The sequence below is a fragment of the Podarcis bocagei genome (assembly GCF_964188305.1).
Source record: "Podarcis bocagei genome assembly, chromosome: Z".
Taxonomy (NCBI): domain Eukaryota; kingdom Metazoa; phylum Chordata; class Lepidosauria; order Squamata; family Lacertidae; genus Podarcis; species Podarcis bocagei.
Window position 1 is genome coordinate 47306294 of NC_138140.1, and position 12858 is coordinate 47319151.

A 12858-nucleotide genomic window follows, 5' to 3' on the forward strand; every position below is an offset into this window, starting at 1 on the left:
ACCTGGAGTACATGAGGTTGTCAAAGGCTGTTTTAACTCAGCCCTTCATTCTAACCCAAGAACTAGCATGGTGAAAAGGACAAAAGAATTATCTTAATGTATAAATTAGCCTAGACTGCATGCTTAAAGGGTCTCATTTGAATACCTGCTACCTCTTTGAAACTAAGACTCTTACAAGATACAGATATGGATGGCTTGAACAAGAGCATTTTTTCTCTCTTCACCCACCTTGCATTTTTTAAAAGAAAAACAAACATATAACCTCATGAAGAGCTTTATAAAACTCAAAAGCTTGCACACTATTTTCCCACTGCAGGCTGCATCCAACTAAGTTTTACTCAGAGTAGACTCACTGAAGTCAATGGACCAAAGAGATTCATGTTCACTAGTTTCAAGGGAACTCTTAATAGGTCTTGCATTGGAAGCAACCTTTACTGTCTGACCTTATGAAGGTATTGTCCTAATGTGTTTTGGATTTTTTCTAATGGGACCAAACCATTTGCTTTCACCTTTCATATGTATTTGTTGAAATAATTGCAAGGCTCCAGCAATTGCAGGTAGAGTGAACCATGTCTATCTGTGTCTAGGGATTCTAGATTTCAGCCACTAGTAGATTTCAAATTATATCATAAGTTAAAATAAAGTACCATGCCTCTTTCTTCATATCAGCAGGGCCACCTTCTAGGAAATCAGATGTAATTTGTTTCTCTGTTGACAGAGGAAACAAAAACATATTGGGAAGCTTGTCATCAATAATGTACTGGATTCCCCTAGTGGTGCTGTTTCTTGTCCTGCCATGCAGAATGTTTACAGAGCTGTATACATGTACGGCAGCACCCGCAGTGGAAGTGGGTTGCTGTGCATTGCTTGCACGAGAGACAGATTTCCGTAGCTAGTACCTTTATATGCTATGCTTCATTATTTCATACCAGCATAGGGAGAGAGAGGGAGAAAGAATAACTCTCTTGGGAAATTACTCTCCTTCGAAACAACATAAGTAGCACTCACTGCACTGCCAACACATTTATAAGCAGACACGGCCAACTTCTTGACATGCGGGCATTCCATTCAGGTCGGCATGTGGTGATTTAAAATGGTCTCCATATTTCACCAGCCTCTAACAATGGAAGCTGAATTCACAGTGTATCCTCTGGGTCTCAAACAGGTCAGCAGAACAAGGAGGTACAGCCACATGGGTAGTAGCTTAGTCTTTTCTCATAAATCAAAGGGGCTCAAGTCAGTCCGAGGCTGTTTTATTGGGACAGACAAAACACCATTGGCCTCTTGTGTCATCTGACAAGCACATGACAATAGATGGTGGCAGTTCCTGCAACTAGAACTCCGGCCTAGTTCAGCCTTCCCTGACCTGGCAGCTTTCAGATGGTGAAAGACTACAGCTCCCATCATTCCTCACCATTGGCCTTGCTGGGTGGGGCTGTGAGCATTGCAGTCCAAAAGCATCCAGAGGGCATGAGGTTGATGGAGGATGCCCTATGCAGTGCTTCATTGTGGAACAAGAACAGCCAAACCAGTGCTCTCAAGATGTTGTTGGACTATCGTTCCCATCTGCCCCAGCCACCATGGCCAATGGTCAAGTATAATGGGAGGTATTGTCCAACAGTGCCTCGAGGGAACCACGTTAGCTACTCCTTGTATAGTGGATAGCAGGCAAGCACCTTCCTCTTCTGATGAGCTACCTCAGTACAAAGAGAGAAGGGAGCGCACCAGTAAATGAGGGAGAGGAGCTCTCCATGTTACAGTGAATAATATGTATTAGCCTCATGGTGTGTGGATTTTCTTTTGTTTTGTTTTGAGAAAGTATTGAAGACTGTATGATTTATCCTTTGAGGAAGGACTGGAGCAGAGTGGTAGAACGCTTTTCATACAGAAGGTCCCAGCATCTCCAAGCAGGAATGGCCCTTTCCTGAAACCTACAAAGCTAAACCAGTCACAGTAGATAGTACTTAGTAAGATGGACCATTATATAGGGCAGCTTGCTATGTTCCATTACATGGATTAAACCAGTTGTTGGAATGCATTGGGCTAATTGATTATTTACGGTGTCGCCCAAATATATCAGAGCTGCCTTACTCTGAATGAGGCCATTTGCTATCTAGTTCAATATTGCCTACTCTGACAGGCAACAACTGTCCTGGGTTTCTTTCCTCCATATTAGCTCTATATTACCATTTTATCAGTCTAAAAATGGTCTGGCACAAACAAAAAGTTACCACCTTGGAGAGAATTAAATTTCTGGCCCTGTTTTCATCGGTTACATGTTGGCAGGTCTGACAAACACAACAATGCTATCCATACATAGCTGTCAACTTTTCCCTTTTCTTGCGAGGAATCCTATTCGGAATAAGGGAATTTCCCTTTAAAAAAGGGAAACTTTGACAGCTATGTATCCATATACAAAACAAATTTAAGGAAACACACACACACATACACACGGTCTGCCCCTGTGACTGTTTTCCAAAACATTGGCTTATAGAATGATATGAACTGTAAACCTGAAATCTAAAACCTGTCAGAAAGATGAGTTGTTCCCGCTGGGGAAAATGTTGCCACTAGAGATTTCATTTTAACAGGGTCCAGCACCTTGATTTGCCCTGTATCAAAACAATAAAACTGTTTGAGCAATGACTCGTCATGTCATTACCGTGGGCCTTCTGAGCCACCTGCAATACTGTCTCATGGAACTCCATCAAGAAAGTATGCCTTATTTTTTCAAAGTTAAAAGTTAATGCCATTTGAAGCTGTTTATCTGTTTAAGCTACAGTGACATGAAACATTTTTTCAATATAAGAAGATTTAGACACCTATTTGTGACCACTGTCAAGGAAAATTCCTGCATTGTCAGTCTGAGACTACGTGAGAAAGCCAAGGCCCCAGTGAGAATTTCCTGCCACTAATAAAGAAGTATATTTCCATCGATTGTCACTGTGTGTCAGCCTTTGAAATATTTCCCAGCAAACCTTTGCTATCAAGTCAACATAGCACAGGTAAGATTTGTGCCACTGTGAGCAGCCGTCTTAGAGATGAATTTTTTTTTATTATTATTATTCTGTTCCTCTCCACCCCCAGCCCCTAAATACTGCAGCTGGCTTCTACAGAGAAAAGAAAACCCACTCTTTTCACTGCCAACAAAAGTGTCTTGGGAGATAGCTTGTATTCACCAGTCCCAGGGCTTGAATCCCTTTCAAGGAGAAAGAGAGAAACTCAAAGATTTAAAATTAATTATGTAAGAGAAATTGACAGTGTTTAAAGTAGGACCAACTTGCATAATTGGGGAAGGGGGATTCATTCTGGCTAATTTACACTTCTTGAAACAATAAATGGACTGAAACCGAGTTATCCTTTGAAATTTACACTTCTCCAATTTCATAATATGGTTTTACAACAAGAACAAAAGCCATGCAAAATGTAAATATTAAAAGAAAGCGTGCACAAGAATGTTTATATCAGGACAAGGGAAGCTAATGTTGTGCCCTCCAGTTGTGTTTGGATAACCCCACTATTCTTGGCTAACATCTGGAGGGCACCAGGTTGTCTACCCTTGATAGTAGAGGAAATCATGTCTAAAAATTCATTGCGTGACCAGGCAGCGACTGCCCCAGCCCCCAGGGACCACCAGAAAGGAATAATGACTTGTGACGTGTTATGGAATTAAAATTTGGCCACAACTTTATTAAACATTCAGACGTCGGAAGACCTTGGCTTAGGCATTGGGTGTGTATCCCTCCCAGTCCCCCAGCTGGGGGAACTGGGGCTCATCAGGGTGAATGGGATATGGGGGTGCACTGAAAGATGCATGTGTATGCAGGCAGCCCACCCCATATTCCCAATGAAAACCTTTCAATGTATGGCCAGAGACGCCCATATTATAACCGCTTTAAGATGGGACCCTGGAATCAACGCCCCCGGGGGGGGGGGTAAGTCACCACTTCACACACACACCCCATTTTACAAAAGAAAAGACTAAAGATTCTGCCCAAGGCCTTAAACTGCCAAAGTTGTGACAAATTGCTACAGGGAAGACAAAACCTGCCAATGCAGGAAAATTTCTTCCCGGCTCTTCAACAGCAACCAGTCAAAAGACCATAGCAGCACCCGCTAAACAACAGGAAGAAAAAGGTTAACCTCTAAACAAGAAACATTAAACAAAGGGAGGGTTGGGTGGTTGAAGCTCCTGAGCTGACTACCTGGCTGCTGCCAGCTCTTCCCCCTATTTATGGGACTGGGCCCCACCTCCCAGAAGTGTAACTTGACTACTGAGGCTGGGCGTGAGCCCCCAAAGAATAACACTGAGAGGCAGGCCAGCCCACACAAACTGGTAAGTTCTCTGAGGTCCGAAGCACCTTGCGCAATCCCGCAAAGGGCACCCACAGCATAAAGTGTGAGTGCTCAATATATCAGGGAAATTGCTTTCAAAAATGGATATATTTGGCAAAATTGTGTACAAAATTCTACCCAATCAGGGAAGAATCAGGCTATTTAAACAAGCACCACCTCCACATTTCCCTCTTCTACCCTTGCCCCATAACTTTACAGTATGGGATTTGCTAGCTGCTTTCTTGTGGGGGGGGGGGGGAGGCTGAGTAGGAATTGTGATTGGGAGCCCCTGATTGGCCCTTAGGACTCCCCTTATTGCCTACTTAACACACTTGGGGTGTGAGACTGGAAAAGCATTTGTTTTCTGAATTTGGTGCAAATTGCATTTAGGCCTGGATGGTGAGGTTATATAATAAATGGTTGCTTGAACACCAGAGGCATTATTGGGTTAAGTGCAATCTTTAGTTACCCACCCCCATTGAATTTCCTCTGGGGTGGGGTCCTTGGGGGTGCCCTTTATGCTGGGCATGCACACTAGGGTGGACTCTGGCCAACAAGGCCATTGTCTGCATGTTAGGTTCACATTCCCACACTTTCCAAACCTTTGCTGTGTGGCCGCAGAGTGCAGCTGTTAACATGCCAAGGAGATGAAAGGGCATTATTTCCCCACTTACTTGATAATTTATCTACCTAGATGAATTTTATTTGGTTAATTTGCTTTTTATGCAGCTCATCTAATTTTGTTACATTTTAATAAATATAACCTGTTTGCCCATTATTGGTCTTCCTTTGGATGCAATGACAAACCAGAATTCAGAGTCTCACTTGCAAACCCATTCTATCTCATTTTCACATTAGTTAGACATATACCCAAAGAAGTGCTTTTCCCAATATCCGCTTGCCTGTGTCTATGGGGTCTATGGGATCTATAGGGGAGCAACTTCACACTCCACTGCTAAGTTTGTTGAATGTTGGTGCAGGAGAGCACATTCTCTGTAGAGTATTCTCTCTTTTATAAGCATAACAGGTACCACCATTTCTTTTTGTTTCCGTGCCAACTTAAACCTTACTTGTTTTCTGGGCTTTTAAAATATTTTTTAGTAAAATGTAAGATGGGAATGATATTAAAAAAACTAAATTGATTATGAATTTGCTGAACTAATCTTAAAAAAGGGATACAGAAAAGGGAGGTGTGAGGAAGTCAGGAAAATAGGTTAACTAAAGAGGAGTTGTAAAAGAGAGAGTTGTGTTTTTCTTTTTCCTTTGTATGTGTTTTTTTTCACTTTTTCACTTTTTTGTGATTTAATGCTTGTATTTTGTATTGTGTGTTTTGACTTGGTATTTTTCTGTTTTTGTATTTTCTTTTCTGTTTTTCTGTTTTTGTATTTTTTCTTTGAACTTTTTTACTGAGAAAACCTAATAAAATATTTATAAAATAAAATAAAATATATTTTTTAGTGAGTGTGAAGCCTGTCCTGCTGCTTTTAGCTGCTTTCATTTTTGTTCCAGTAGTGGCACCTACCTTTTGGAATTCCTTCCTGTTAAATATTAGTCAGGCACTCTCTATAGTCTCTTTGGCAACTATGGAAGATGTGGAGAACCTTCCCCCAACCTGCATCTACATTGGATTTGAAATTGGTTTTACATGTGGGGTTGTTTTTAATTGTATCTAATGGATCACTAAGTAGAAGTCACCAATGGTGCATTCCAAATCAAGATCACATTAAGCATCCTACCCACAGGTTCAGAGAGGAGAAGACTTGTTCCTACAGCCAGCAAATTGGGAAGGTATAAGAACTGTAAAATATAAGCGCTATAGACTGTTGGGGTACCTAATCCCCCTTGGATAGAATCACCACATATTCTAGGCCTTGCCTTGCCTGTCAGCAACATTCTATCTCTGATGAGCTTGCAGATTCCATATTATCCATCCGGCACCTCTGATCAAGGTCATTCCCCAATAAGACCAACCCGCCCTGGCCTAATCTGGTGGCTACCCACCCTGGCACAGATCCATCCCCAAAGCAATTTGGAGACCAGGGCTAAGGCTTTGTTCTGTTTTTCTTTTTTAAAAAGCCTACCATAAATGTGTGTTTGGGATGAGACAGTGTCTCCTCCTCCCCTTTCTATCCAACTGATGAGTTCAGTCTGGTGTGGTGCTGTTTCAGGGGGCAAAAAGGGAGTCCTGGTGGGAAAGACATTGCCCCATCCCTAACGTCTCCTGCAACAATGCATTCGTCCAGTTGCCTGTTCCTTTCCATACTGTCTCCCTCTTCCCACCCATGCCTGCCTCTCCTTCTTGTCTTCCAGCCCTAGATTGCTCTGGAACACTCAGCCCAATCCACAGTGATCTGGGGCTATCTCAGCCCAACACAGACAGTGCCTGGATCCCTCCAAATAAACCCAATTTGATTCAGGCCTTGACCAAATTTAATGCACAGCTGTATTTATTATGCTTATGAGATTCTTATTTATCTAAACCAGTGTGGACTTGTTCAGGTGGCCCTCAGTGCTATAGTCTATCCCCTGGCTGGTACTCCATAACCTTTTAGGATAGGCCAATGACAACAGCACCAGCTCCCTGTATACATAGTGTACAGGCATGCATCAAAGTGGGTGCTTGACAGAGAGCAAAATGAAAGCATGGCTACAGCATGCATTGCTGCAAAGGAGGAAAATAAAGTAAATGAATGAGAAGTAAATGAAGCTATAATTGGAGGAAGGAGGGATGAAATAGTGATACATGTTGAAGGGAGATGAAATTAAAGGAGATGATAGGCAAATTCTGCTTAAAAAGGGGAAACTCCAGAGCCAATGTTTGTGCTGAGTTTGAAGAAAGCTGAGCAGTGAGACTCCCTGCCACAAGCAAATCACTTTGGCAAAAGCATTTAGCAATTTCCAAAGAGGGATTAGATAGCAATAGAGAAGGATGGACTTCCAGGGTGGCGCCATCGGCAATGGTGGACTCCCTCTGAACTGGAGGGACTAGCTCTGCGGGAAACGGGTCTTTTCCGCTACGGCGAAGCAGGGATGAAGCCTGTGACCATGGGACTCAGCGGGCACCCTTAGCGCCCCCGCAACCCGCAAAGGAACCCACTAGCGGGCTCTGAAGTGAAGAGGGGGAAGTGGCGCGGTGCTGTGAGTCAACTGCTATTTCCGTGGAGCGAAGCCGCACAGCCATTGCTGGAGAGCGCTGCCTTTTTCCTGGGACAATTTGGCTTTTAAAATAAGCACCCATGAGTACTTAAACTTTGAACAATCAGACTTTAAATAAGGACTTGTGAGCAGAAAGGAATTGGACTTAAAAATTTACTTTAATTTGGCACTGAAACGGGAAGGTCTAAACAGGAAGTCAGCCTTCCGTTTCTTTGTAGACAGAATATAGCAAAGACAATGTAAACTAGAGCTCAGAAAACCTCTTCTAAAGGATTGGCTTTCATCATTTAAAATTGTTGAACCCCCCTTCGGCAGCAGGAGAAGAAAGGGGATCTTTTTTGGACTGTTTAAACCTGCAGAAGTGAGTTTAAAGTAAAGTAACTTTCCACCGTCCTGATCCTGGAGCGGGGTGTCAGGCCTGACGTTTGAAGCTCATTGACCAGAGATAAATGTTTTTGACAGATAGTTAAAGGAAGAGAAACATAGTGATTCCACTGTTTCCTTTTGCACTTTAAAGGAACAAATATTGACAAAATATCTCAAAAAGGATACTTTGTTGCAAGAACAAATAGAAGTTCTCCCCCTAGAGGGAGACTGTGAAACTGTAACCAATTCCAGGGAGCTTGCAGCTGTTTCAGATTACAATCGTGGGAATGGACTTGTGACCTTGCAGGACAATGTATTCAGAGGCTCTGTTGTGTGCTCTCTGTAAAACAAGTGCCCTACTGGAACAGTTAAGTGAGAAGATGGATTTGATGACTAATGCGGCCAGAATTTTTGAACAGGCAGTGGGAAACTATGTGGAGCCCACCCAGGAATTAGATCAGGAGTGTGTCCTGATAGAGCAGATGAGAGAAGAGGACGTTGCTGAATCTTGGGCGCCAGAGATGGAGGGAGCTGCGGCCTTGCAGGAACAAGAGCTTTTGGACTTGACAAATGAACTTGGAAAAAGCCAGATTTGGAAAGATAAAGTTTGGATTGGTTTGGAAATGGGGGGGTTGGATAGACCCCCCCTATGCAGAGATGTTTGGACTTTCCGAGTCTAGCAATGGGCCGTGAGATATCTGGAGCTGTGGGGGCTCTTAATTTTGGAGGGATTCTGAAACATCTTCTTAAATACCACATGGAGTTGAGTCTGGACTATGGAAAAGGGGCTGATTTGTTGAAAAGGGTCAAAAACATCACCAAGCTGGAGTTCCCACGAGTGAAAGGAGAATATGAAGAAGAGCTGGGGAAGGGACATGGAATAGACTTAAGGGCCTCGGATATAAGGTTACCAGGTTAATGCGCTAGATCGATGGGATAAAAAGGACTGACAAAACCCGGGACCAGGAGGAAGGGACGCTGGATGAAGACTGGATTGTTTTTATTTCATTTTTTATTACCAGGATTGTTTTATAAAATTGAGGCATGTTAGAATAATGTTGGAGCGAAATTACTTGGCTCTAGCAAAAATGTTTAAAGAATTAGGTAAGAATATTATGGTTGTGAGAAGTTGGTAAAAATAAGATTTAAGTTTTAAGGTTTTAAGGTTTTCTATAAGATAAGATGAAAATAGATCAAGGTAATGCAATGACAGAATACTTTGAAATATGGAAAGGAATTGCTGCATAATTATCAACCAGGATACAAAAAAAGGGAGGAGGAGGAGGTCAAAGAAAGAAGGGAATGAGAGTTGAGGATTTGAGAATGATGAATTTATTTTTCTTTGTTTGCGGTGTATTTTTGTTTTTTTGAATTTGTATTGTTTGATGTGGTTTGTTTTTTCTTTGTTTTTTCTTTTTTCTTTCTCTGTTTTGTTTTTTCTTTGTAATTTCAAAAATTTTCAATAAATATCATTTTAAAAAAAAGATAGCAATAGAGAAGGATGAAGGATGGAGAGTGGTGTGTGTCTAACTACACACATTTTTGCCTCAATTACCAATGGCCCCATAAAGATTGCCCTGATTGGGTATGCAGTCCTCATACTGAAAAAGTTTCTCTACAGTCCATTTTGAATGAATGGTAGAGTCTCTGAAGTATATAGATACATCAGAACTTTTTCACTCATAAGAATGTGTTGGTTTAAATTCTTTATGATTTACCCGACAGGGTGTTGTTGTTGTTTAGTCGTTTAGTCGTGTCTGACTCTTCGTGACCCCATGGACCAGAGCATGCCAGGCACTCCTGTCTTCCACTGCCTTCCGCAGTTTGGTCAAACTCATGTTAGTAGCTTCAAGAACACTCTCCAACCATCTCATCCTCAGGGTAACTGGGCCATTTTAAACACCCACATCAGCTATCTAGGCAGCACATGATAAAATGAGGCTGCATTGAATTTTCATGAGATCCATTTTTCACAGGAGGAAAACAGACATTTCAGGAGGCACATTTTTTCACTGAAAAAGCAGCATTCTCCTAGAAAATATTGCCCTTTGTAGCAAAATTAATGATACACACACAGAGAGAGAGAAAGAACATGTGAAGTCATGGCACCATGTGTGTTAACCTCACCACTGCTATCAGCTATGCTCCTGGCCACATATTACGCACATACTGATGAAGACAAGTAGAACTCTTCTACATGCAAGGAGTGGGCCAGAGTCAAATGAGGTGGCTCTAGGTGTTCACATTGATACGCTTGCAGAGTCCCTTCACATGACATCTAAACATGTGAAGACAGTGGGGCAGGGGATGTGACTAACCTTTAAATCCTCACAACCCAGGAGTGACCTGAGGTGTTTCAGCACCTGCGATGAAATGGTCTAGTGCTACCCTTGCAATGGGGGCACAGCCTTTGTAAAGTGTGTCCCTCACTGGGCTGAGGGGTGTAGATCCTTTTTGAATTCCCCCTCCCACCCACAAGTGGGGCTCTGCATCAGCTCCTCCCTTCAAGAGAAGCCGGTGAAAAGCCACACAAGTGGGCAGGGGGAGATCTCCCCCATGCTGGGTGACAAAGTTCATTGACTCGGCAAGAGGGGAGTGGTTCCATCACCCAGCTTTGCCACCAGTCCCTCTCCACCCTAGAGGCTGTGCATACTGGTGGCAGAGGTGGGCACTCGAACAAGCATGCTGCCTCTTGGGGAGGTGCCACCTGAGGCAGCTACATCTGCCACAACCCCACTCTTGCATAGTTTCAATGAATAGGGGTGGGTGTGTTCCAAGCTTCTGTAGCTGTAGTACAGTGTGCTCTTGAGATGAGTGTGTGCGTTGAAAGACAGAAAATTGGGTTTTTGTGTTGAGTGCATTCTGTGTGCTTTATATCAGAAGCACAGTTTCCAACAGCAATTGCCACACAATGGATAATTCTTTTGGCCTTCATGGGTTGTTGGTTTTTTTTTGGCAGTGGGTAAAGCTGAGCATTTCAAAGATGTTCTTCTCAATTCTAGTCTTGTCTCTTTCTGTCCCTTAATGATGGTTCAGCAAGCATCTTTAGAAAACAGGGAGCAGGACAAGGAGAGAGATCCCACAAAGACTATAGCAACTATTTGTGATGAGATGCTTTTAACATTTCCTAAACAATGTACATGGATAAGGCAGAAATAAAACACCCCTCCCTTTAAGGTGGAATACAGTTGCCCACACATATCTAGCTTGCTATCAATTCTTGAAACTGGTAGGGCATAAAAGGTACTTCCCTTGCTAGGCTGAGCAATATGTAACCTATCTATAATGAACCCCCCCCCCCAAAACAACAACATGCACAACATGCACAACATTGTTGGATTATTGGAAGTGACTTGGGTGCATTGTTGCTGTTGTTGCTGCTGTTGCTGTTGTTGTTTTTGTTTTAAAGTAACTTTCTAATGCTTATTGACTTTCCTACAGTTATTCTACTACATAGTAACAGGGTTTTTTTGGGGGGGGTGGGGGTTGATAGTATGTGTTTCTCCAGTCTTTAAAGGACAAGGAATCCTTCTGAAGTATTAAGATGGAAGAAGCTCAATTTAAGAAAATTAAAATATTGAGAAGTTGCTTTTAGAAACACACCTGAATGAAACACACTTCTGTGAAACAATGAAACTCTTTGTTGTGCCCCCCGAAATGCCACTGATGTATAGCTGAAAAAATAAGTGGTGATTGAAGCATGAACTGTTGCTCCAGGAGCAGTGAGACACTTCCCTGTCCTTTATCCGGCTGTCTTGCATGATGCGCCTGCACCTGAACATCTTGACAGTTGCAGAGATGTGTGTTTTCTCTCTAGCCCTTCCAGGGTTCTTCCCCCCTACACACAGCTGCAAAATCTGAATTGAGAAATGGAAGATTGGAACTAGCCTGTCCATCTTTATTTCCTGTCTTGTAATGTGGCCCTAAAAATCATTCCCAGCTCAATTCTCGTTGGTGGCTTCCTAAGAGTGCCATTCCTAAATTGTGAGACCTGCTTAAACAATCATGTTTAAGAGAAGGAAGATGAGTTATTCACACTGTTTCCTCCATTTCATTGTAACATCCATGTGATACAAGTTGCTGCCTTATAGCAGCTTAAGACTATTTGCCCAGTTGGCCTAATATTGTCCACTTCAACTCATAACAGCTATCCTGGGTCTCAATCAGAGCAGGAACTTTCCCATAACTTGTTTCCCAGGCCACTTTTAGCTAGAGATACTGAGATGTTACATTTGACCATTCTTTATGCAAAACACATGCTCTGCCACTGAGGAGCATCCCATGACCTAGGCCCCATTCACACTTAAAACAATCATCCCACTCTCATGGTTTCCCCCCAAAGAATCCTGGAGAATGTAGTGTCTTAAGGATGCTAAGTGTTCAGAACCCCTCTTCTCCTTGCAGAGCTACATTTGCAGAGTGGGTTAACAGTCAATCCCTCTTCCTGGGGAATTCTGGTCATTTTAGTTCTGTGAAGAAAACAGGGGCCTTTTAACAACTTAGACTCTAACTCCCATCAGCCCCAGCCAGCTTATGGGAGTTAGTCATGAATGAAAGGGGTTGCTGGGACACAGGATCCTCTTTTCCTAATGTTGTGCTGTGATTTGAGGAGAAAGAGGCAGGGTTAATCTAAGGTTTTTAGACCATGGTTAGCTACAAGTGAGCAACTTGCTCTAACAAAGGTATGTGTGTGTGTGTGTGGGGGGGTTAATCTGAGACCTTTTAAGTGTCTCTAGACAGTGGCGTAGTGTGGGTTGTCAGCACCCGGGGCAAGGCAAGTAATTTGCGCCCCCTAACCCATGGATTTGTGCCCCCTAACCCTAACCCCCAGATGTTGCGCCCGCTGCGGCCGGGCCCCCCTGCACCCCCCACGCTACGCCACTGTCTCTAGACTACCTCCTCCAAGCTGCATCCCCTTGTTACAAAGCCTTAGAAGGCCAACCCTCTGGCCTGAAGATGAGCACTCCTCCTCCATTCCAAAGTTTCCCTCCTGGTGTGCTC